This window comes from Chenopodium album, chromosome 18 (genome assembly GCF_948465745.1).
Source record: "Chenopodium album chromosome 18, dcCheAlbu1.1, whole genome shotgun sequence".
In the NCBI taxonomy this organism is placed as follows: domain Eukaryota; kingdom Viridiplantae; phylum Streptophyta; class Magnoliopsida; order Caryophyllales; family Amaranthaceae; genus Chenopodium; species Chenopodium album.
The window spans coordinates 32,959,511-32,981,392 of NC_137851.1; positions in this window are offsets into that span (position 1 = coordinate 32,959,511).

Below are 21,882 nucleotides of genomic sequence, written 5' to 3' on the forward strand. Positions count from 1 at the left end.
TGAGAATGTTTTGTTGAATAAGGAAAAGATAGGTACTCCTAGCAAGGAGATGGCTTTGTATGAAGATGTGTTCAATGGAAGCTTTGAGGATGTTGAAGAGCAAATGTGTTTGAGCATTTCTATCCAAGAAGCGTTGCAAGTGGCAACATCAAAGGAAGGTAAAGGTGTTCCAATGGTTGAGCTCAAACCTCTTCCATCACACCTTAGGTATGAATTTTTGGGACCCAACTCCACTTTTCTTGTGATTTTTAGCTCTTCTTTGAGTCAGCATCAAGCTTAAAAGTTGTGTGGTGTTTTGAGAAAGCACCGAAGTGCTTTGGGTTAACCATTGATGACCTTAAAGGTATAAGCCCCGCTTTATGTACACATCACATAACTCTTGAGGAGAGTGCTTTACCCTCTATTGAGAGACAACAAAAGTTACACCCCAAAATGGGAGAGGTAGTGAAGAAGGAGATCACCAAAATTTTGGATGCGGGAATCATATTCCCAATTTCTAGTTCTAGGTGGGTCTCTCCCGTTCACATTTTCCCAAAGAAGGGAGGTATGACCGTCGTTGAGAATGAGAAAGGTGAGCTCATTCCGACGAGGACGGTCACGGGAAGGAGGATGTGTATAGACTATAGACGTCTAAACACATCTACAAAGAAAGATCATTTCCCCCTTCCTTTTATTGATCAAATTCTTGAGAGACTAACAAGGTACAAGTTCTATTGTTTTCTTGATGGTTATTCGGGATTTTTCCAAATCCCTATCCACCTGGATGACCAAGAGAAAACAACCTTCACTTGTCCATATGGTACATTTGCTTATAGGAGAATACCGTTCGGCCTTTGCAATGCTCCCGCGACATTTCAATGCATGATAAGTATATTTGGAGATATGTGGGAAGAGGAGATGGAAGTTTTTATGGATGACTTCTCCGTAGGTGGTGTTTCATTTGAGGTATGCCTTGAAAACCTTGAAAAATGTCTTGCAAGGTGTGAGAAGGTGAACTTTGTCTTGAATTGGGAGAAATGTCACTTCATGGTAGAGGAAGGCATAGTCCTTGGCCACAAGATCTCTCACAAGGGGATAGAGGTGGATAAAGCTAAAATTGAAATCATTGAAAAGCTTCCACCTCCGGTGAATGTAAAGGGAGTGAGATCTTTCTTAGGGTATGCCAGGTTTTATAGAAGATTCATCAATGATTTCTCGCTCATTGCAAAGCCCCTCAATGATCTTCTTCAAAAAGATGCCGAGTTTGTATTTGATGATAAGTGTTTAGAGGCATTCAATAAGTTGAAGAAAGCTCTAATCTCTACTCATATTGTTCAAGCTCCAAGATGGGATTTACCATTTGATTTGATGTGTGATGCAAGTGATTCGGCAATAGGAGGTGTCTTAGGTCAAAGAGTGGACAAGAAACTTCATGTGATCTATTATATGTCCAAGACTCTAAATGGAGCTCAACGGAATTACACTACAACGGAGAAGGAATTCTTGGCTATATTTCACGCTTTTGAGAAGTTCCGTTGTTATCTATTAGGTTTCAAGACCATTGTATTCACGGATCATGCGGCTCTCAAGTATCTTTTTGCCAAGGAAGAGTCTAAGACAAGGTTGATCCGGTGGGTTCTTGAGCTCCAAACCTTTGACATTGAGATTAGGGATAAAAGAGGAGCGGAAAATGTTGTGGCGGACCATCTTTCTCGTTTAAAAGATTCTCAAACTCATGATGATGGTTCTCCAATTGAGGATAGGATGCTTAATGACTTCTTGTATGCTGTTGAAGCAATGGAGCTCCCATGGTTTGCCGATTTAGTGAACTTTCTTGCATGTGGAGAGTTTCCTCCTTCCTTTTCTAAGAACCAAAGAAAGAAGCTCAAAAGAGTGGCACGGCATTATGTGTGGGATGATCCCATCTTATACAAGTGAGGGGTCGATGGTTTACTCAGACGTTGTGTGCCAAATTAAGAGGCGCCTAGTGTTTTGAAAATGTGCCATTCGGATCCAAGCGGGGGCCATATGGGTGTCTCTAAGACTGCCACTAAGGTCTTTCAATGCAGTCTATGGTGGCCACATCTCTTTAAGGACTCATGGCACTTTGTAAAGACATGTGACCGATGTCAAAGAGTTGGGAATATCTCCAAGAGAAATGAAATGCCTCAACAACCCATACTCGAGTTCGAAGTGTTTGATGTATGGGGTATTGATTTTATGGGGCCGTTTCCCTCATCTTTCAGAAATCAATATAATCTTGTGGCGGTCGATTACGTGTCTAAGTGGGTCGAGTCCATTGCCTACGCAACTAACGACCACAAGGTGATTATGAAGTTGTTTAAGAAGATAATCTTTCCAAGATTTAGGGTACCAAAGGCGGTGATAGGCGACAACGGTTCTCATTTTATTCACCATGCCTTTCAAAAGATGTTGAGGAAGCATGAAGTCCATCAAAGATTCGGCCTCCCATATCATCCCCAATCGAACGGTCAAGTGGAAGTCTTTAATCGTCAAATCAAGCTCATCCTTGAAAATACAGTTTCGAGGAATCGAAAGGATTGGTCGGAAAAGTTAGATGATGCTCTTTGGGCCTATCGAACGGCCTTCAAGACCCCCATAGGTACCACTCCATACTGCCTAGTCTATGGCAAGTCATTCCATCTCCCAGTTGAAATTGAACACCGTGCTTTGCGGGCAATCAAGAAGATAATTTTGACTTGGCAAGTGTGGGGGAGAAAAGGTGGTTAGATTTTCATGAGCTAGAGGAGCTTCGGTTTGATGCTTATGATTGTGCTAGTGTGTACAAAGCTCGTTCCAAGGAAACTCATGACAAGATTATTGAGAAGAAAGATTTTTGTGTTGGGGATAAGGTTCTTCTCTACAATTCAAAAATGAAGTTGTTTCCCGGAAAGCTCACGTCAAGATGGAGCGGTCCCTATTTGGCCAAGAATGTTTTTCCAAGTGGTGTTGTAGAGGTCTCAATGATGGATTTTTCTTCTCCATTTAAGGTCAATGGCCATCATCTCAAGAAGTATTTCAACGGTGCTTTTGTTGGCCTTGTTCACTCATTGCTTCTCCGACTACCACCTTAATTGGTGGAGGACGTCGAGCTATGACGTTAAACAAGCGCTACCCGGGAGGCAACCCGGTTTTCTAACCTTTTTCTTTTGATTTTACAATTTTCTATATTTCTTTTATCCTTGAGAATTTCTCTTATTTCTCATAATTTTTGTTTGTTCTCTTTATTTTAGGTACCATGAGATTGGATCGAAGAAAATTTCCAACAATTTTGGTGTTATTTCAAGATTTCACGAGGTTTGGTTAAGTTTAGGTGGAAAAGCTTGTTGGGGTTTTATGCTCTCATGTTTGCATTTTTATTGATTTTCTACTGTTTTTCGAATGCTCTTTCAACTATCTCATTATGCAATTACGAGAGTATATACATGGCTGAGATATTCTTTCTTGGTGCACGCGCACCATAGGTTGCACGCGCGCACCAAAGGGGTCAGAAATTTTCACTAACTTTGACAAAATTTAACGGTTTTTGAACCATCCCAGTACCCCCTTGGTGCGCACGCACCCATCCCTAAGCGCGGGCACCACAGGGGTCAGAATTTTGGCCTTCTTTTGGTGCGTGTCAAGCGAGAACCAGCCCCCCCAGCCCCTACCGGTGCGCACGCACCTTCTGGCTACGCGCACGCACCTCCTGGCTACGCGCACGCACCAGGTAGGCAGCGTTTTTTGCCAATTTTGCAGCCCCAAGCCTCGCGCTAAACTCCCCCTTTCGCTATCGCCTGCGCGCACGCACCGTCGCCAGCAGCTAGGTGCGTTCAGCGCCCCCTTTTAACCCCAAAAGCGCACCACCATATTTCTCCATTCTCTCTCCCCGACTATTCCTTCATCCCTATACCCCTTTTTCTCCTTTCAAACCCTTCAATATCTTTGAAAATCAAGCAACTTAATCCTTTTTCATTTCAATTCATCACAAATTACATTAAACACATCACATTTTCGAATTTAAACCAAAATATTTCAAGATTTTCGAACTTAATTTCGAAATTTTGGGGTTATTTTTCGGATTTTATAGCTTTGTGTTGAGGTTTGGAACTTGTCTTTGGGTGTTCTATTTGTTCTTAAATCTTCCATTTGGGCAATTTGCAAGTAAATCAAGGCTTCATTGAGGTATAATTTCTTATTTTCTAGTCATCTTCTTCCTCATTGTTCAAGCTTGAAACCCTTGTTTTGCTTTCATGGTAGAATTCTATTATTAGTTCTTTTAGCTTGTAATTTGTGTTAAATGATATTATTGGATGATAAATTGAAGCTTTTTCATGATGAATTTGTATACCTTGCTTGATTCCTTGATTCACCATTGTTGGTCATTTTCTTTCTCATGGGTATTCTTTATGATGGTTTTATTGTTTTGATAATTCAATGTTTGAGATTATTTTGCTCAATTTGATTCATGATTTGGTCTCTTATGTTCAATTTTGCCTTTAAATCCACGCTTACTTGCTTCATATACATGATTCTATATTAATGGCATTGTTCATATGTAGCTATATCTTGTTTCTATTTTGAGATAATTGCATTTGTACTTGATTCTTGAGCAATTACTTATGCTTATTATTGAAATATGACAAATGTAAAGATTTTCTCATGAGTTGTTTTCCTTCTGGTAGATGGCTCCAATCCGTCACAAGAAGCAGGCAAGATCAAGTTCAAGCAAACCTAGGCATGTTGTTCCACCTCCACCCGAGGTAGAAGAGACATACGACATTGAATTTTATAAAGAATCACATTGGGATCGTTTCAAGCGTCTATCCAAGAGGAAGCTAAGGCCAACAAGATTCTACGATCAAGCAACAACCAAGTTTCTCGGCATAGATGAGGACGTTAGGCTTCTTGCAAAGGGCCTTGATCTTTTAGTGTTCTTGGATTTGAGCCCCCCTACTTATGCTAAGGTGACCTATGAATTTCTTTCTTCTCTTGAATTAGTCCGAGAACCGAGTGACGATTACTCAAGGATTTTGACTTTCCAACTTTTCAACCATGATCACTCATTAACGGATTCTCAACTATGTTCGTACTTCTAGTTTCCATGGGCCGAGGACGCGGATCATTGTATCTATCCGGCGCATAGTAGAATGGCAAATGACCATGAATATAATGAGCAACGTTGGTGGAGAAGTATCTCGGAGGAAGGAAAGTATGAGCCTTAAAATTCCAAGACCGCTTCCATGATTCATCCGGCTATGCGGTATTTCAACCGTCTCCTCACTTACGCTCTTTGCTCCAAGGATTCTTTGGGAGCTATCTCCCGAGAAGAGCTTTGTTGGTTGTGGATAGCCGACCAAAACGACTTTAAGATTGAGCTAGTGGATTTCACGGAGCATTTGATCAATCGATTCTTGGATATCCGCGATGGAGTTAGCCTATCGGGGAGCATACAATTGGGAGGGATGATTTCTATCCTAGCTCTTTGCATCAATGACGACTATAAGACTTTGTTAAATGAGCTTACCCCAATTATCGATCCTCGAGAGAAATCCTCTTCTCATTTCCTTAACATCTCCGCCCTTGTGAACCAAAAGTTTCTCGATCGTACTAGAAAGGATGATGTTTTCATTTGGAAAGTTTCCCGGATTAAAGAATGGTTCTTAATCCCATGCAAAGAGGCAACTACCCGACCAAAAGAGAAAGATTCCTTGTCTTGGAGGCCTCCGGTGCGAGATATTGATCCTTCTATTCAACGAAGGACGAACCATACAAGAGGCCGCTCAACCAACGCCTTCTCATCGAGTATTCACACTCCTACTCCTACTCCAACTCCTCAACCGGAAGGTACGCCTATTCCTTCCCCCTCTCCTACTCTTTCTACTTTTGATTTGTCAACCATTCATGCTAGGCTTAATTCTATTGCTAATATGTTATATTCTATGCCTTCTATGCAAACCCCTAATCTTGGTTATGACTATCATACAAATCAATTGTACGATTTACATGTTTGGAGGGGGGAGATCGTGCCCTATGTTAATTACCCGTATCTCCCAGTCCAACAAGGACCTATCCCTCAATGGGAGCCTTTTGATCCTACCGTTGGTCCTTGGCCTTGCTACCCTTATATGGAGGGCCCTCATGTTCACCCTAGTTCTATCATAGGCACCACCCCGACCACTTACGACTATCGGCGGCCCGGTGGTTGTGATTATACATATGATCCGGCTAATCCTTCACCCTTTTCGGACCCCGAGACTTTTTGAAGGTGGGGTAATTCAGGTGAGCCGGTCTTAGATGATTGGTCTCATTACTTTGAGGTTGATAGAGCTAGGAGGGAAGGTAGGTTAAGGGGTAAGGCTCCCATGGACGTGAGCGAGATGGCTAGCTCTAGTCATATGATGGAGACCGGTGAGGGGAGTTCTCATTCTACCCCCTACCATAGTGCGAAGTGATACTACCATGGTTACCCCCCTTCTTATGTTCTTTATATGATGTTTCTCTGTTGCCTATATGTCTTTAGGTTTAGAGTTAGGGGGGTAGTCCAGTTTAAGCTTGGGGGTGCTTTATGTCATTTGTTTCTGTGCTTCACCGTTTCCCCCCTTTATTTTGTAGTTCATTCCTAGTCTCCTATGCTTCTGGTGTTGATCTCTGTGTCTTTTGGTTTTATGATGATGATGCTGTATTTCTGCTGATTTCTCTTCCCGGTTATTGGTTTTGTTGCTTGTTTCGCTGGTCGCTGTCCGCTGAGTTTCTCTGTGTCCCTGTTATGATGATTCCTGATGATGACTGTCTTATTTCTTGTCTCCTGATACTGCTTTAGTCTGATGATTCTGATTCTTGCTGCTATTATTACTTGCTTTTTCTTTATTTTCATGAATTTAATTTTCTCTTTTCTTCTTTTCTTTTGTATGGAAGTTACTAACAATTTTCTTTGTATATAGTTTTTTATTTCTCACCTTGCTCTATTGCTTATGCTTTGGATTTCGACGATTCATAAAGGTGCTTTTTCACCTTGTTTAATGTGCAATAGCTTTGGCGCCCGGTGAGATCTTTCTTTTTCTCTTCTTTTTCTTTTCTTGGTTGCTAAGTCTAGGATTAGTTGTAGGAGGAGTTGAATGGTTCGAGGTTGTTTGCTTTCTAACACCCTAGTGTGTTTGGGAACATTGGCGTTGTGGCCGAATGTTCACTTGTTTGTGGATTGGGATTTATGTGTGTTAACATTACTTCCTTATTGCTTCCTACTTCTCCTTTACTTTTCTATTTTTCATTTCATTTCCCTTTTCTTCTTTTTCCTTTTCTTTTGGTTTTCTTCTTCCTTCTTGTTTTCCTTTTCTCTTTTTCTTATTCTTTTGTTTTCTTTTTATCCCTTGTTCTCTTTATTTTTTTTTAGTCCTTTTCTTTTCTTCAAAAAAAAAAAAAAAAAAAAAAAAAAAAAAAAAAACTTGTTTTTGTAAATATGAATAAAATGTTTTTAAGGCATTGCTTTTCTTTCTTCATCTTTTTGCTTTTACTTTGGACTTAATACCACTTGAACTTGCACATTGGCTATTTTCTTCCTAAATACAATGGTTTGCACGGTTTGAGAGTATCTTTGGTTGACTCTAGGATAGGGTATGCTAAGGTAGAGGTTTAGACCTTTTGGGGCCTTGAAGCCAGATTCTTTTGGGTTTGTGGTAAGACGGAGTTGCTTCCTTTGGTGGATTTGACAACTTTAGTAAGTTTTTGCTACATCCGTGTGAGCATTTTTTTTAAGCCTTCATCATTTTTGATTGTGCGGCGTGGATCCTTCGCCTTTGTATACCTAATCTTGAATCTTGACTCATAATTCTCAAACACGAGACCGAACCAACTAGGAAGGACAAAGGCCATTTTTCAGGGTGGTAATTTTTCATTTCTAGGAATTTCTTCTTTCTTTTTAGTTCTTTGGGTTTACATTTGCCATCTTGCTAACCATTTGAGCCTTTCCCCTTCTTTTCAAGACATATCTTTAGAACTTTGAACCTTTTGTTTCTTTTTGTTCCATTCTTGGTTTTTGTGAAGCAAATGGTCATGTTTTTGGAGTTTGTGGTCTAAAAGGTTGGATATTGGTTTTATTTGTAAGAAAGCTCGTCGTTTGTATATATTGTGAAAAATGGCAAATGAATAAATTGAAAAAGCCGTCCAAAGTTGGAAAAAGGCAAGGACATAATAAATGCAAAATCGAAAAAGTCGTCCAAAGTTATAAGAGGCGAGGACAATTGCTTTGATAAAATGAAAATTAAAAAAAAAAAAAGGGGGAGTGAAAATGAGAAAATTCAAAATACAGTTTGATGTGATTCTTTTCCCTCTTCAAGCATTGAGCACAATGCTTCTTTTTAGCTTGGGGGAGAAGCGTTTACGCTTTTTGTATATATGCTTATGGATATAGCTTTGAATAACCTTGGGGGTATTAGTTTGTTTTTGTTTGGTGACTTCTTGGTTTTGGTGTCGAGGTGTGGCCAATCTTTGCTTCATAACCTAGGTGTACCACCAAATTCTAAATTTTAAGCCTACCCCTAACCTTTTTCCCTTACGTTACAACCTTTGGGAAAGTCCTTTTGACCTAGTAGTTGAGTCATATACCGAGGGAGGGCATTATGAGTTAAAGCCTAAGGAAAAGGGATGCAAGGTCAAGATGTCGAGAACCCTAAAATTCTATCCTTTTCCGGTTCCTTTGAGGAACCGTAGAGACGCTTACTAAGGGAAGATTTGAATCCATTAGGGAGAACGTGGTTAGATTGGTTGGGATGAAAGTGGATTGCGCCTCATTAGTTCTCTACTCTTAGCATGCCCTATGTTTCAATCAACCCTCGATATCTTAGAACGTGCTTACCATTGTTGTTTTAGAAAGTTTGATATCCTTCGTGCCTTGATCATGTGCAAAAGTCCATTGTATAAGCATTTCTTTTCTTTTCAAGGTTTTAAACTTTCTCTTTTCTTTTTGCTTTGCCTCCCTTTTAATAAAAAGTGTTATAGGTTAACCTCTTTGGAAACCTTTATGAGAGCATCACTTTCTTTATTGACCGTGATTATTCTCATCTTCTCTAGTTTTCTTGTTTCTTTCTTTGCTTGAATAGTGTCATCATTTTCCATTGGGTTTGATTTTATTTTGCTCGAGGACGAGCAAAAGTTTAGCTTGGGGGAATTTGATGAGCGTCGTTTATGGCGCTCAAAAGAATAAGATTTAGATTCATTTTCTTTATTTTCTTTCATCATTTTCATATAATTCCCTTAGTTTTATTTGATTTTCCATTTTCAGAATTCACTTTGGTTCTCGTTTAGTTTTTACGAGTTTTTCATATTTTTAGTTGATAATTCATAGTTTTAGTTTTGTTTTATTTTGTTATGCTTTCTCTCTTTGTTTTATTTGTGTTTTGTAGATGAAAAATCAAGTCAATTTGCTCATTTTGGGACTGCCTTGCTCGCGGGCATCATCTCGAGTGCACTGATGATGGGGATGCTCGGGAGCGCGGAGTTTGATCAAGCAAGCGAAGGAGCCAAGGCCTCGTGCACCACACAGGGGTGCGCACGCGCGGCACAGGGGTGATCAACTTATAAGATTAATCTAGATTGCATTGTAAATTTCAATGACATGAACCCTTGATTTGAGAATTGCTTTAATTGATTGAATTTGATTGTGATTTTTCTTGTTAGCAATTCATAGTGAACCCTAGCTTGGCTTATATGAGATAGCTTTTAGATTCCTTTGATTGCAACTATTGTTTGTCCCTTGTGATGTTGAATCGATTGAGTGATCTATAAATTAGCATAATCATTGAGCTTGCATGTGGAACCATTATCCCTAGTGTTTAGCATATTGAATTCTTCGATTTGTATAGCTTTTAGACATCTTAGTTACCAACCACAACCATTTATATTCTTCGAATTAGCTTGACATAGGCTATAACATTGTTCCTACTCATTCCTTTGGGTTCGACCTTTGACTTACCATATACTTGTATTAGGTTGGTGGAGTGTTTACAAATTAAGTTTGGCTCTAGGGAGAGGTAGATAACGACCTACATTTTCCTCTTGTCAGGTGCGCGCATGGGCAGCAGCATGGCGCTGTAGCTGGTGCATGTTGTGCGTGTGGTATGTGTGTGCAAATAAGTGGCTGTGTGCGGCTTTGGTGCAGAGAGAAGGGCAGGCGACCAAGTGCGTGCTGCCTCGCACCTTGTAACCCGCAGCAAACACTAGTAGGCTTAGAGCCTAAGGAGTGTTGTGTTGGTGTGGTGCGGGCGCACGCACTATGCCGCATTGCCAGAGTTGTTAGGCAGGTGTGGCTAGCAATGGCGAGCGCCTAGCTAGTCTAGGTGTGAATGCCACTTGCGTGTGGTAGGCTTTGTAATTTTGTGTTTTGCCGTTTAATTATTTTATTTAATTAATTTTTGGAGGCTAGGCCTCGGTTTCCGAGCGACACTTGCAAATTTTTAATTTGGCAAAATATTGGGTTTACCGGCTTAATTAATCGGATTAATTATTTTGGATGCGGAATTTAGTGAGAGCTTCATTATTCGAGCTATTTTAATTGCGCTTTATCACATAATCGATTAGCAACTTTGACTAGTTTTAATTAGGCGCGTTAATCAGATTAACCACCTAAGTTAGTTACAAGTTTAGGAGTGTTGATGCATTGTTATTTTTTTTTCGTTGTAAAATGCATGGGTCATTCACATATAGTGAATGGGTGAATTGAATGTATATTCTATCACAGGTTTTAAGAAATGACAACTAGTAGGGCCCGATTAGGATAGAAAATACGGACTGCATTTCGATATGTATTTTTGTAAATCTAAATAAGGTTTGCGAACCATTGCGTTTTTTTATACCTTAATATTTAGATTGATCCTAATCGTAGATACTAGTAGTTGCATTTTTTTTTATGTCTTGAAGACGGAGTTTCTTGGAAGACGAAGTCATGAAGTTGCAAATCAAGACCCTTGAAGACTTGAAGACTCAAGGGGTCATGCTAGTTGCCAAATTGCATCATTTACTTGTGTTTTTTCGGTATATATTTATGCTTATATATATGGATGATATGTTAGATGCATGTGTTTGGATTTCGAATGTTGTGATAATTAATTAAGTTCACTTAAATCAACCAACATAGAAACCCTAGGTCCCTAAAATATTGAATGAACTTGTCATTCCAAACCAACACTTACCGAACTATTGAGATTAGTGATGGGCTACGCAAAATCGAGGCATTACTACTTTCCTAGGAACATAAGGTATGTTGATTGGTTTTCCAAAGCAAGACATCATAATATATGTTGGTTTTGGTTAGACTCAACGAAATGAGTGATGGAGTCCTAACATGTCGTAACAAAAGAGATAAATTATTAAGAGAGCATTAAATGCGACGATTTATCTAACCAATAGTGGCTTGGAGCCATTAGCAAAGAGTTTCTTACCTTAGAATAATAAGTGTTAAGACAAGCCAAAGCATGCTTAACTAATCATTGATTCTTTGGATCTTGGAATCGACTTATTCTCACCAAATAGGGACAAATTTAATGTGTGAATAAGACGTTTAAATAAGTTTGATATATATGCATGAATTCAATCTTATTAAAGTATTATGAATAGTTTTTCGTTTCAAATTCTTTCAATTGTAGAACCATGTCTTCAACTTATATCGACAACAACTACATGTGCCCGGAACTCCCGAAGAAATTGCCATTTTGTCTCAATTTGACCAATTTCAAGGAATGGGAAGAAGAACTCAGGAAAACTCTTTGTAATTATTCCATAGAGTACATTCTTGACACTCCCATTCCAAATTTCTTCGCCAAGGGGATAATGAGTGATGAGACTCATGAGACTTGGTTCTTGGATTATGACAAGGTCACACTTTTGGTGAGGAATTCCCTTCCGGAGTATTAGAAGAGGAGATTCACCTCATACCTTCTAAGCATGCTTCTAAACAGTCATAAGGAGCTTGTCACTATGTCTTCTGAGACAAGGGACTTGAATGTTCATAACTTAACCAATTCGTTTATGAACATGAAGATCAAGATCACGGATGAAGGTTGCCTTGCTAAGGAAAGGCTCGAAGTGTGGAACAAGGTCTACAATGCTAGGCTTCGACCTGGAATGCCTCTTCAACCTCATGTGCTTCGAATGAAAAGGCTTTTCAAGCATTTGGAGCTCATTAGGAAGCCAATAGTGGATGAAAAAGTGGCTTACATGCTACTAAGCTCACTCCACTAAGGTTATGTTGCATTGAAACTGCATTTGATGGCCAATCGAGATAAATTCTCATTGATGGAGGTGGTTCAAGAGCTTTATAGAACCGATTCTTGTAAGGGTACCAGGTTTTTTCTAAGGCCAAAGAAGAAGGAGTTCAAAGACAAGTCAAAGATGTTGTGCTTCTACTGTAGTAGGCGAGGCCACTACAAAAGGGAATGCAATGAGTACCTAGAAGATGAGGTGAAAGGAAAAGTAGCTCTCACCTCTGGTATCTTCCTTATAAATCATCACTTGAATATGAGCAATTCATAAAGGTATTAGAGGTCGTACATGGCTCACTATATGCTCCGATTTCAGAAACTAAGTGAGAAGAAGCTTCACTAGTGGATGTGCATTTACAAGCAGAAGAAGAAGACAATCTATCCATTAATCATGTTATTGCATATTTTGTCTTAAAATAGATCTTATTTCAGTTTTATTGTTGAAATATTTTGATCTTTCGATGTCGGACGTCGGGTTGTAAGATCACAAGACTATAACTGTGATTGTTTTAAGTCTTGTTTATATGTTTTATGGAATGACACGTTTATCCAAATGCTCTTTATTTAGACAAACAAGTTTGTAATGTTAATGATACCACCAAAGAAAGCTAAAACCATTAAATCAAATGAGACATACTTGTGGGATTGTCATCTTGGCCACATTAACATCCAACGCATCAAGAAACTTCTACAAGAAAGTGTTCTTAACTTATTCAATTTACAATCATTTGAAAATTGCGAAGGATGTCTATTAGGCAAGATGATAAAGCAGCCATTCTCCAAGTTTGGAGAAAGGGAATGTGACTTATTGGGCCTAATACACACTGATGTATGTGGACCAATGAGGACAACCACAAGGAACGACCATCAATATTTTATCACCTTCACAGACGACTATAGTAGATATGGATATTTCTATCTTATGTCGTACAAATCTGAATCGTTTGAGAAATTCAAAGAATTTAAGAGTGAAATTGAAAATCAGCATGGCAGGAAAATCAAAGCCCTTCGATCAAATCGAGGTAGTGAATACTTAAGCCAAGAATTCGATGATCATCTGAAAGAACATGGTATAATTTTAGAATTGAGACCTCCAGGAACTCCATAATGCAACGGAGTATCCGAAAGGAGAAATCAAACCCTGCTAAACATGGTACGATAAACAATGGATCTTAGTGATCTTTCTATCTCTTTATAGGACATGCACTTCTAACCGTGTCATTAACACTGAATCGTGCTCCATCAAAAGCTGTAGAAAAGACTCCATATGAATTATGGACGAAGAAACCTCCTATGTTGTCTTTTCTCAAGATCTGGGGATGTGAAGCATATGTTAAAAGATTAATTTCAGACAAACTTCACCCCAAATCTGACAAGGTTTTCTTTTTGGGCTACCCAAAAGAAACCAAGGGGTATTACTTCTACAACAAATCCGAAAACAAAGTGTTTGTTGCTCGCGATGTTGTCTTTTTAGAGAAGGAACACCTTTCTAAAATAACAAGTGGGAGGAAAATCGAACTCGATGAAGTTCGAGAGGACGAGCAACAAAATCAAATTGACAATCAAAGTGCTCAAACAGCATCTGCTGACGTTTGTCAAAATGCGCAAAGTCAAACAGATAATGCAAATGCTTAGTCCATTACCCTACGTAGGTCGCAGAGGATAAGGTCTCAACCTGATAGGTATCTTGGTGTCGTGTTAACCGAGAATCAGGACATCCTAATGGTGGATGGAGACGAATTGGCAACCTACAAGTAAGCGATGGCGAGCTCCGACTCTACTAAATGGCAAGAAGCCATGAGATCTGAAATGGATTCCATGTTTGAAAATCAAGTATGGGACTTGGTTGACTTACCCGAAGGTTACACACCTATCGGATGTAAGTGGATTTTTAAATTAAAAACCGAGAAAGATGAAAATGTATTCATTTACAAAGCTATACTGGTAGAAAAAGGTTATAGGCAAATTCACGGCGTTGGTTATGATGAAACCTTTTCTCCTGTCGCAATGCTTAAGTTCGTTCGGATTATCTTAGCGATTGCTGCATATTACAATTATGAAATATGGTAGATGGACGTCAAAACCGCCTTCCTCATTGAAATTTTTGAAGAAATTATGTATATGACACAACCTGAAGGTTTCGTCGACCAAAACAATGCTGGGAAGGTGCGTAAGCTTAAAAAGTCCATTTATGGGCTAAAGTAAGCTAGCAGAAGTTGGAATCTGCGAATCGATGAAGCCATCAGTAAGTTTGGTTTTATCAAGAATCCAAATGAGTCTTGTGTTTACAAGAAGGTCAGTGGGAGTGACATCGCCTTCCTAGTCTTGTGTGTTGATCACATATTTCTCATTAGAAATAATATTCCGATGCTAGAGTCTGTAAAGACATGGGAGAGGCTCAATACATATTAGGCATCAAGATCTGCAAAGATAGATCTAAGAAGATGATTGGATTAAGCCAAAGTACTTACATTGATAAGGTACTGGCACGATTCAACATGTAAGAGGCCTAAAAAGGTCACCTACCCATGTCACATGGCATAACCCTAAGCAAGAAGCAATGTCCAAAGACACCTGATGAGCGAGAAAGGATGAATTAAATTCCATATGCTTCGCTTCTTGGATCGATCATGTTTGCCATGATATGTACTAGGAAAGATGTATCGTATGCCTTGAGTGCTACGAGCCGATACCAATCTAACCCAAGAGAGGCGCATTGGACTGCGGCCAAAAATATCCTAAAGTACCCGAAAAGGAACAAGGAAAAATTCTTGGTATATGGTGGCTCAGATGAATTAGTTGTTGAAGGTTACACCGACGCAAGCTTCCAAACAGGCAGACGATTTCAAATCGTAGTCAAGATACGTATTCTGTCTAAATGGAGGAGCGTTTAGTTGGAAAAGTGCTAAGCAGAGCACAATTGCAGATTCTACAACTGAAGTCGAATACTTGGCAGCTGCTGAAGCGAGTAAGGAGGAAATTTGGATTCGTAAGTTCATTGTTGAACTTGTTGTTGTACCCTCCATCAAGGGTCTAATAGCCCTCTATTGTGACAACAATGGAGCTATTGCTTAGGCTAGGGTGCTAAGGGAACATCATAAGGTCAAACATGTCAAGCGGCAATTTCACATGATAAGAGAATGGAAGTCAGAGGGTGAAATAAGAATTTGTAAAGTTGGAACGGATGACAATACAGCCGATCCACTTACTAAACCTCTGCCTCAAGTGAAGCAGAAGAAGCACGTTGAGGAATTGGAATCAGACACGTTGGTGATTGGCTTTGGTTTCCTTGTTAAGTGTTTTGATTAATTTTGAAATTTTAATGTAAAACACTATGTTGAAGCATTCAAATTTTGGAGTAATTTAATTTCATGCAATTTTATCACTCCGTTTCTATTTAATTGTGGTTTATGATTAAATACCAAGTCGATTCGATTATGAAAATATTCAAAATAGGGTATCAAGATTAGTCTTGGATAAAGAAACCCCTATTAAGTGAACATTGAATATTATAATAAAAAATTATTCTTAATGGAGGTCATTTAAATAATGGAAGACTAATCACCACTTGAGATTAGTGTGTAGTTTGATTTATAGCACCGTTTCTTGTGCTACAAGGACATGATTGTCATAAATCATTTGCACGGGTATTGGTTTAGAACCATACCTGTTCGACCAAAGAGAATACTTTAAGAGATTTAAAAATCGTCATAAGTACACCTCTCATTATTGCTATCAGAACCTCATTCCTCGACCATGAGTATTGTGAGTTCTCTTGTTTGAGAACTAGTCCGTTTTGATGTTCGTCAAACGTCTGTCGTATATGGGAATTATAACGGCAACACTCTGGCTGCTAGGTCCTCTTAGTAAGAAAAGCTGACAGTACAAGACTGGGTATGTCCCCCTATAAAGCATAGGGAACATGTCTTTGTTGTTTACAAGGCCTCTCGAAGAGCGAGATTATAAAAATGCATGGCTGTGCTCAGATGGATTTTAAGAAATCATATGTTTATTGACAGTCGAACTCGGATTTCGAGAAACACTTCTTAACGTAATAAGGATGACGAATAATCTTACTTTATAGTTTATAAAGAGACATTAAGTGACATAGGAAATAGGCTATGCACAAAAGCGCACTTATTCCGGACAAGTGGGAGATTGATAGGAGTGATGTCCTTCGAACAAGTGTATTATTCCGATAGAGGGTTCGGAATTATTAGAAAGCTAATTATTCAAAGAGGCCAAGTGATCGAAATGCCTAGTTGGATGCCGCTTCCAATCAGTTTTATTAATGTATAATTAATATTATAGCTTAATCTTGACTGAACCCTTCGGGTCACACCCAAGCAACTAACAATCCGTCACAACGAATTAATTCGAAAGGAATTAATGAGTCGCTCGAGTATTATGAACATAGACGTCGGAAATCAAGCTAGGAGCATCAAGACCGAGCGTCGCAAGTCGATTTAAATGAATAAAACGACGAGACGGTAAAAATCAATTAATAAACAAATTACCAAAATAACCCTAGCAAGGGAATACCCCGAGTAAATCGAGTGCTAAGGGCATATGGGCTAGCATGCGTGCCGCACCAAGCCTAGGCTGCTAATAGCGGTAGTTGGTACATGGCGCAGATTGCTAGCACACCAATGCTAGCAATGCTAGCATAGCTGTCAGCGTAAGGCTAGCAAGCAATTTTAACGCGCTCGCACAGGCAGCAGGTTAGCAGCGCCATCAAGCTAGTAGCGTGCTAGCGAGCTAGAAATACTAGCAGTAGGGCGCAATGCCTCGCCTAGCATCCCGCATGTATGTGAGGCATGTTGGGCTGAAGCATCAGCCCGCACCGAGCATTCACCCATCAGGCCCAGCCAAGGGCACCAGGCGCTAACGAGGCTACCTTAGCACCTAAGGCCGAGCCTGCCAACTGGTAGCAGCTCATAGGGGCCGAGAGAGTTGTGAGGGTGGTTAGGGGAAGCTTAGGGATCAAGGCTTTGGTCCCCCCATCTTGTGGTCCTCACCTATCTCTCCTTCCTTGTTGCCACTTGTTGATTAAGTATTGCTTTGTTATTTTTCTTTTCTTTTGAATTAAAAATAAAATGGAAATTAAAATGATTTTTACCAATTCTCCCATACTGATGGGAGAGTGGAATGTTTTTGGGAATTCTCTATAAATAACCATGTCTTGGGATTTGAGAATTCAACTTAAGTTGAACTCCACAAGGCATTTCCAAAGAGAGAAATTAAAACCTTTAAGTTCATTAAAACTCAAGTTAGTTTTTTTTTGTCCGACTCGGCTAAACTCTGAGTTAGAGACCTGACGAGTCGAGTTGTGGGTGGATTTTCGTTGGAGGTCTTCACATGTGCGGGACTCGAGTCTTTTCAAGTAAGAGATCGTCAAATGAGCAAAGTGCGCATCAAGGGTAATATTGTTTTTTCTCTTTATGTTGTTTATTTTGTCTTTTAGTTATGTTAATTGTGAGCGGGTCTTGGGGTCGGGTTTTGTTCTGCGGAAAGTCGGACCTTCTAAAACCCAACATTCTTAACCATAAAATGACATTTCTCCTAATTCAAAACTAGATTCACTTTCTCACATCGAGCCAAACACTTTTCAAGATTCTCTAGGGAAGCATAAAATGAAATACCACCCACCGAAAAGTCATCCATGAACACTTCCATTCCCTCTTCCAACATATCTCCGAATATGCTCATCATAAATCGTTGGAAAGTGGCGGGGGCGTTGCAAAGCCCAAATGGCATTCTCCTATAGGCAAAGGTTCCATACGAGCATGTAAAACTTGTTTTCTCTTGGTCATCTTGTTGAATAAGAATTTGGAAGAAACCAGAATAGCCATCAAGAAAACAGTAGTACTTATGCCTTGTTAGTCTTTCAAGCATTTGGTAAATAAAGGGAAGGGGGAAATGATCCTTTTTGGTGGATGTGTTTAGACGTCGATAGTGTATACAAATTCGCTATCCTGTGACCGTTCTTGTAGGAATGAGCTCGCCTTTCTCATTCTCTACAACGGTCATGCCTCCTTTCTTTGGGACAACGTGGACCAGGGAAACCCACCTTGAGCTAGAGATGGGGAATATGATTCCCGCATCCAATATCTTAGTGTTTTCGTAGTTTTGGTAGCGTTTTGTAGGAAATTGCACCTTTGGAGCATTTTCCCGGGATTATTGGGAGCAACTACAAGCATTGGAGGAGTACAACCACCTTTCGTAGCCCAAAGCTGGTTGGAGTAATCAAACTAGTGATTAAGGGCTCGACATATGAGAAGCCGAGGCTATAGACCAAGTATTCAATCCCCTTAGAGGGAATTTGGATTTGGTTAAATATCACGGCCCAATCATTATTCCATTTGAAGCCCAAGGCATTCGCCCGTCCGGATAGGGCCTCGCCCGAAGGCGCGCCCGGCGGGGCGGGGTGGTAGAGAAAAAAGGGCATGCTACGCCCTGTCTCGCGCACGGCCGAGCGCGAGAGATGCATACCTGATGAAAAAGGCGGGCACGGCCGGGCAAGCTGGCGCCCGACCGAGCGCTTGTCTTGAAGAAGGAATTCGGCAATTTCCTTACATAGATTTTAATTAGGATTTTTATATTTTGTATAAATACGTTTTAGTTGGTTTTGATACAATTACCTCTCTTTCATTAGTTTAATCTTCTGTTAAGCTTAAACTTCTCTCTTATTTCTCTCTCTACAACTCTTGATTTAATTCAATTTATTATGTCCGTTAACTTTGGTAACAATTTCTTCCCTTTTAATTTCAGTAATTTAATTGCTTTGTTCATCATGTTTTGCTTAATTGCTTTAATTAGTTTAGATTTAATTATGTGTGAGTAGATTTTATTCTAGGGTTGTGGGGATCCATAAATAATATGAAGGGGTAATTTATTATTGTTAATTGTCAATGCTTGATTAATTTCCTATTGATTGATTTAATGCTATGCAGTTAAATTAGGCCTGGTTTAATTGTATGAGTTTAGCAATATTGATTCGAGATTCAACATATGAGAATTAATGTTTAGGCTTAGTTTCAATAGGCAGATTAATTTATAAATGGTTAAGTCAAGATTCGAATGATGCGAGTTAATACTGGTAGATTAATTCTGTAATTGTAATACGTAGCGAAAACCCTTTATGATCTGATTAGTTGATGCATTGATGATTGATTAATGTGTTTTACCCCGGAATATTATTTATTGGTGAACCTATACCCTAGGCTTTGATTAATTGATTTCACCCTACTTTCATCTCCCTTAGTTTAATTTATCATATCTATAATTTAGTTACTTAATAATTTAGATTATTTAATTTAATTAGGAATAAATTAATTCGTTTCCCTGTGGTTCGACCCTTCTTCCCTATGTGCATAGTTAGTGGACTTGGGAATTATTTTTGACTAGGTGATACGACTTTATCCTGTCAAGGAACCGGAGACCGACCAAAAATGTCGCCTTATAGCAGCCGAAGTAACTGTTGGCATTTTCTTGGTCATCCTTCCATGCAATGGTGCCCAACTCAGGCGGCACCCAGATCCCATACCCTTCACCAAGGGGCCGTTCGAGTGTAAAGTTTTCAAGTTCCTTCTCCATACTCATTCTCTCTTAAGAAGAGACGTGAATTTTAAAGGGATCCGCCTTTTCACTCCAATTCTTTCTCTCCTCCACTTCACTATTCTCAAGCGGGGAAAGGGGCATCGCTATAATCCTCAGTGCTAGACCCTAAAGCGGTGCTTCCTCCATCTCTCTCCTTAGAGACTTCTTCACCGTCTGACCCCGAGGCAGACGCGGTTCCCTCCCTGTCTCCATCTTCGGGATCAGCTTCTTCAATTCCAGCATTGGAGATGGCCTCCTCACCGTCTCTACCCTCACTCTCATACAAAATCCCGTCACTTGTGGTCCTGGGGATCCTAGACGGGGAGAATTACCCCGAGTCAACTTGCATGTCTCCCCCCTTAACTGGGGTCACTTCATCAGATGGTACATCCAATGTATCGTCTCTCCTTTTCCGTCTAGTGGCTTTTTATTTTGTTCTAGCCATTGCGTCCTGCACGGACATAGAGACAGTCGATTTTGGGGCACAGACATAGAGACGGTCGGTTTGGGGGATGTACAAAATTGCTCCATGCACCCAGAGCAAGCACCCCTAGTCCTAGACTCAGCCGTACCAGGAGACCTGCTGACTACTGACCTAGGTTGCGCGGTGTATGTTGGTGATGAATCCATTTATTGAATGAAAGTATATAAACGGAAAAATCAAGAATGAGCTGAAGGGGGTAGAGACGGTACCTTAAAATCTGACTCTGAAAGGGGTCAAGCGTTGACCGGCTACAGAAAGCGGGTTGAAAGTGATTTTGCTTGTATATAGCACAAGCAGTTGCTAACCGCCTGGACAGACGGGTGAAAAAGGAGTTATTTCTGTTTAACACAGACGGTTGTCAGAGTTTCTCTCTCTAGAACTCTTTGACTTTCTCTCTCGAAAAGCTTTCTGGAAACGTCCAAAAAGAGAGGGGTAAAACCTATATTTATAGAGGGGTAAATACAGGGGCATTTTCGTAATTTCCTCAGAATGTGAAAAAGTAAAAATTAACAGTTAAAATCCAACTAATGGCAGAGAAACACGTTTCACAAATGCCACGTGGCGTGCCACGTCAAATCTGTGAGAGGCAAATGTTTTGGGTTATTTTAACCCATGCCACGTGGGCCAATTAGAAGGCGACAAGTGGCAGCCCTGGATTTGTCCAAACTGGACCTATCCACATTTGACACGTGGCGTTCCTAGACTTTAGGAAAAAAGACGCCCTTCAGGGCCCAAATCCCGAGAAAGCCGTAAATCGGCGCTGCCCATCAGAATTAGGTCAGAGGGACCTAATCAGGGGCACATTTACCAATGACCCTATAAATAGGGAGATTCCCCCAATTATGGGGACATTTACAATTTATTACGGCCTACCCTACATTATCTTACATTAGAGAAAACACCTAATCTCGGAATCTGAAAAGATCTTACTTTTACTTTTCCGCACTCTTTACATTCTCCTACACGTTCTAACTTGAGTCTCCGTGCTTTGCAGGTACGGACCACGCCGGGCCAGTCTTCAAGCTGTAACTCTCCCGAGGGAAAAAAACACCCAAAAAACCTCCAATAAAACAAAAGAGTTAATTAAACCTACTCCTAGTATAGGGTCAAGTCCGAGTCGAACCACGAGGAATAAGGGGGAGATTGCTATAGCCTATAGTCAAGCAACTTCGAAGAATGAGAGGGAATTTGTATTGTAACTAAGGTTTCAATCAACTAAACAATGTAGAAAATTGATATGATAAACACTAGGGATTAAGGATCAACATGCAAGCTAGATAATCATGCCAAGTGAAGAAAACTCTACCGATTCAAACGTTCGAAAGGAAAATAATAGTTGCAATCAAGAGGATTCAAGGGCTATCTCCTATAAGTCAAGCTAAGGTTCACTAGGAATGAATAACAAGTAAAATCACAATCAAATTCAATCAATTAAAGGAATTCCGAAATCAAGGGTTCATGTCATTGGAAATTACAATGCAATTTAGTTTGATTATCAAGGTTGATCACTCCTAATCAAATCAATCACATGCACAACTATATTAGCAAATTTAATCACAACATTTC